Source organism: Nycticebus coucang, chromosome 19 (genome assembly GCF_027406575.1).
Source record: "Nycticebus coucang isolate mNycCou1 chromosome 19, mNycCou1.pri, whole genome shotgun sequence".
NCBI lineage: Eukaryota > Metazoa > Chordata > Mammalia > Primates > Lorisidae > Nycticebus > Nycticebus coucang.
In genome coordinates, this window is record NC_069798.1 from 71,770,766 (window position 1) to 71,776,020 (window position 5,255).

A 5,255-nucleotide genomic window follows, 5' to 3' on the forward strand; every position below is an offset into this window, starting at 1 on the left:
TCCTGACGCCTGCAGGAGGCCCTGGGTATGGCCCTGGGTGCTCAGACCTCTGGTCCCAGACCTCAGAAGGATCCTCACCCAAGCTTGCAAGGTCCAGTGGAGGGGGGACACTCTGTGGCTCCCATGGGCCTGGGGACCTCAGCAGAGAGACCCAGACCAGGACCTGCAATGCTTGGGAAATGTGTCTGGGGAACACAGGGCAGGAGGACCCAAGGCTACCCCTCCCTGCAGCCTTGTGCCCTGCCAGGGACCACCAAGGGCTGCTAGACGGTAGGGAAGCCTCCCCCTCTGAATTTGGGTCTGCAAGGACTGCCTGTGGCTGATCCCCTCCCCTGGGGCCAGGAGAGACCCAGGTGGGCCTGGGTGAGGAACAGAGCCAGGGCACAGCAGTGTGTGGTCACAGAGCCCCTCACTTGGCCAGACGTCCAGCAGACAGCAAAGCCCAGAGCCCCTAGCACATCACAGGGGTGAGAAGCCCCACCCAGCTCCGGACACTGGGGCAGGAGTTAGAGGTCCCCAGGGCCCTCCCTGCAGCCCCCTCAGGCCCTCCCCACCCCACACAGCCCTTAGGGACTCAAAAGGCTTGGTGCAACCTAAAGGCAATGCAAGTGTGGACCCCCAGTTCCCAGACTGGGCAGGGTCCGGGCACCCCATGTCCCTCAGGAGGTCCCAGCCTGGCTGGCATCTGCTGCCTCTCTCTGCATGATCTTGGCAGCCCTGCTGTCCAGGTCCCCATGTGGTTGCCCAGGTGTACCTCCTGCACCTGGCCCCCACCTTACCTGAGGAGGCAGCTCCCTTCCTAGCCGAGATCCTCCAGCTTTGGTAAGCTGGGGACACATTGGCAACCAGAGGCCAGACATTGGGGCACCTGTCCAGCGTTAGGGTGGGCAAGGAGGCTGTGAGCCCAAGGACAGTCCCCAGGTGAGTCTCCCTCTAGAGAGTGCAATAGAGCGAGGTCGGGTGTTCCTGGCAGGAAGCAGCCTCCATGTGCACAAGGGCCCCTGGCCTTCAGCCACAGCTCTGCCTGTGGCCCTTTTCTGCTCCTGAGCGCCCAGCATTTGGAGTCCCCCCCCAGGTCTGGTCCCAGGACTCAAGGACCTGCACCGGCGCCCTAGGGGGCCCTGTGGGGTGGCCTGGCCTCAAACCTCTCCTGTGTGGTCCACTGAGGACAGCGTGGCTTGGTGAAAGTGCTCAGAATGGTCACAGAAAAGTATTTGGAGGTGCAGGGACCGTCAAAGTGATTTTCCCCAGAGCCAAGGGGAGAGGAAGGCCAGGGTGACTGCCCCCGTCCCAGCACCAGTCACTGCGGTCAGGGCCAAAGGGAGTTCCCCAGACCCACTCAGGAGATTACAACCTGCACAGGGCTGGACTATGGGCTCAGGAAGGAGGCCCCCATTGGCAGGGATCGTCTGTGTGTTCCTTTATCAAAGTTCCCTATCCTGGATTTAGAGTTCCAGAAAAGTCACAGACATCAAGCTGAGCTCCCCCAGCTCCCAGGCACAGCAAGCGGACTCGCCGACTCCTCCGCCCAGGTCATGCTCCCACCCTGTTTGGCCGGTGCCCCGCTTTGTCATGACCTTGAGGCCTGGTCAGTGAGCTGTGGGCAAGGCGGGGGGGTCTTCCTGGAGGGGACATGTCCTCCCCGGCATCTGGAAGAGATCTGATCTGTGTCCTGAGGAGACAGTGTCTTCAACAGCCTCCTGGCTTCATTAGCCATGGGACACAGGGTCAGGCAGACCCCGCTGCCGCCCACCAGCGTCTGCGCTGGCCACTCTCATCCTCCTGTCTCTAGTGCACGCTGGCGCCGCTGGGAACAGGTGTAACTTCAGAAGTTTCCAGAAGGGGATGCTAGAAGCCAAGAAATGCATCTCACCGGCCACCTGGCTCGTATCCGGGGTCCCCTGAACACCGGTCTTGTAGCACTCAAAGAACAGAACACCAAATCCCAAAATTCAGGGTTCCCCAGGGAACGCTGCGCTGGCGAGGATGGAGAATCTCCCCTCCGCCCACAGCACGTGCGTACTCTCGGCGCATTTGTGTCGGACCAGGAAGCAGGTTCCTCTCCTGCTAAAGCCCCAGCTTGGCTTCCCCCTGGAACCCGCGTGCCTGCAGGAGAGAGCCCATGGGCCCAGCCCAGGTGCCCAGGTTGGGTGCCCAGCCCGGGTGCCAGCCCAGAGCAGTGCGCGGGCAGCGCGGAACTTGGCTTACTATGAGTAGGGAAGGTCCAGGGTGCCACTGCCAGCCTGTCCTCCAGTCTCATTTCTGATTGTTGCAGGAAGATTCTGCCTCGGAGGGCTCTAGAGGGCTGGGCCATCTGCACACGCGGCCTGGCGAGGCCCTGCTGGCTGGCCCAGTGTGGCTGTGCAATTTTGACCAAAGATGCAAACAGAACTGTCTGGTGTATGGATCTAAAAATACTGAGTTTTGCAGCAGGCACCATTTGTACTTTTAGAAGTCGAGTGCGCTATCCATTGCGCCACGGAGCCACCTCCATTTGTACTTTTAAAAGGCAGGTTCTGGGGCCAGTGCGATGGCACCTGTAATCTGAGCGCTCTGCAAGGCGGAGGCCAGAGCCACGCTTGAGCCCAGGAGTTGGAAGCTGCAGTGAACTGTGATGACCCCACTGCCCGCCCCCCTCAATTTGTAACAAAAGTGATGAAACAAGAAGCACAGAAGAACCCCAGAAGGAAGCAGGGTGGGCGGGCACAGAGCCGGCCCAGAAGCTCTGTCTGTGGGCTCAGAGACCTGGACATCCAGGAGTCCAGCGCCCCCCAAGAAGCACAGCTCAGAAGCCAAGCGGGGAGGTGACAGTGGGGACTGCACATTCAGGAAAGCCCCACGAAGCTCCAAAACTCCTAAGACAGAGCTTCAGGAAGCTAATGAAGACAGGTCTGCAAGGGAAGGGAAGGGTCGGCTCAGTGCCAAGAGGTTAGTTCTGGGGCCGAGAGTTGAGTTTGGAGAGTAGGGCACGGGGACCCCCAAATGCTGAAACCTGATCGTAGTGGCGCTGGAAAGCCCTTGGCAGCATCCTGCCTGCCGCAGCTGCTGTCTCTCCTGCAGGGTCCTTCTCACCCCATCACGGCTTCCTGGGGCTCCATGACTCCCCTCACTCTGCAGACACCCCAGCACTCACTCTTGGACGGGGACCACTGTCATCACGGTTGGGTCTCAGTAGGGCCCACAAGGGGTGACTGCCCCTACCCTGCAGGGCTGCCCAGCACATAGCCAAGGGCCCCTAGGTTTGTGGATGCCCTCAACCAGCTGGACACGAGCAGTGTGATAGGGGAAACTGCAGCCCTGCCACCGATCACAACACCAGACTGGCTGGTCAGTCTCTCAGCTCACACCCCGTGGCCCAGGACCCATCACAATATCCAAGGGGGCCACTCAGGCCTGACCTGCTGCAAGTGTGAGAGACACCCCGTTTGCCAGCCTCCTCTGAGGACACGTTCCTCAAAAGTGAATAGTACCTGCTGCCAGCGGGGCTGTGACATGAGGGTGGTGCAGAGAAGGGGAGATCCAGGGCCACCCACACATGCAGACTGTGCCCTGGGGGCCTCCCAGCACAAGGTGGGCACTGGTACCTTTGTCCCAGCCGTGCTGCCACTGGCATCTGTTATCAGGATCCTCTACCAACCCTCCCCGCTGGAGGCACAGGACAGACCCAAAGCTCCATCTAGGGAAAGGGCATCGCCCTAGTGGGCTGCTAGGACATTACCTGGAAGTCCACAGCCAGCTCTCCTCAGAGAGCCCAGCACAGAGTCTCTGTGGGACCTGGAGCATGAGTTTGGGTGTGCATGGGTCCAGGCATGAGCCAAAAAACGGAAAGCAGGGACACCTCAGAGACTGCCGCACCCCTGTCTGTGGGAGGGATAGAAGGTGTGGCCATCCCTGTAGCAGAATATCACTCAGTCTCTCAAAGGAAGGAGACCCTGGCACAGTCTGCATCAGGTGACTCTGAGGACAGTGTGCCTAGTGAAATAAGCCAGGCAGAGGATAGACCCTGTGTGATTCTGCTCATAGGAGGTCCCAGAGTCACCAGATTGAGACAGAACACAGAGAGGACAGTGCAAGGTGGGGGTCAGTGTTTAATGCGGACAGAGCTTCCGTTTGAGAAGATCAGAGTTTTGGGGACAGACAAAACAATGTGAATGGCTTAAAGGTGGTTAGCATGGTAAAATTTTTGTTACATGTATTTTACCACAATTTAGAGAAAGACAAGAGCCGAAGGAGGTTGCGGCCCACGGAGGCCTGGGGAGCTGCGCTGGTGGTTCACGCCCTGTCTCTGCTGCTGAGAGCCCAGTGGCACAGGCCAAGAACCCCAACGGGGGGGGGGGAGGGGGCAGCCTTGCTGGGTCTGAGATTTGAAGCGTCATTTTTGAGGGGTTTATGTTCATTTACACTTTGGCAAGACGCCATTTCCTGTTTCTAAGAAGAAAAAAGGCTTAAATGGCTTATAAAAAGCTCCACGTCTTGGACATCAAACAGTCCCAAGACAGCATCTTGATGAGTTAAGTGTAAATGAATCAGAAACACGTGGATTAAATTTCCCTTGAAATTCACTCCGGTTTAAAAATTAGTGGAAAAAGTGCCTGGCAAAACTTGTTTAGAGCTTTATTGAACCAAAACACTTTAAAAATAGTTTGGGAAGCTCAGTGAACCCAAGCTGTGGCCGGGTCTCATGTCTTGGGTGGATTCTGTCCCTCCAGCCAGGCAGTCAGAAGCCTGGAGCAAGGCCCAGGATGGAGCTATCCTCCATGGACAGCCACCAGAAGCCGCCTTACAGCCCAGAACGCCGTGCACACACAAAATTGAATGTTTATTTTCATAAAGAAAAATAAAAAGAATAGCCTTGACCAGGCACAGTGACTCCCGCTTATTATCCTAGCACGCTGGAAGGCCCAGGTGGGAGGATCCCTTGAGCTCAAGAGTTCAAAACCAGCCTGAGCAGAAGGGAGACCCTTGTCTGCACTAAAAATAGTAAAACTAGCCAGGTGTTGTGGCGGACATTTGTAGCCCCAGCTACTCAAGGGGCTGAGGCAGGAGGATCATCTGCACCCAGGAGTCTGAGGTTGATGTGAGCTATGACACTATGGCACTGTAGCTTGGGCAGCTGAGTGAGACTCTGTCTCAAAAAAAAAAAAGAAAAGAACAGCGTTACTACCTAAAGCTAAGGCCAGGGCTAAAACAGCTTGCTTTGGGTTGCTATTTCATTTAGCAGATTTGGGTAAACCAAGCAGTTAAAAAAAAAAGTT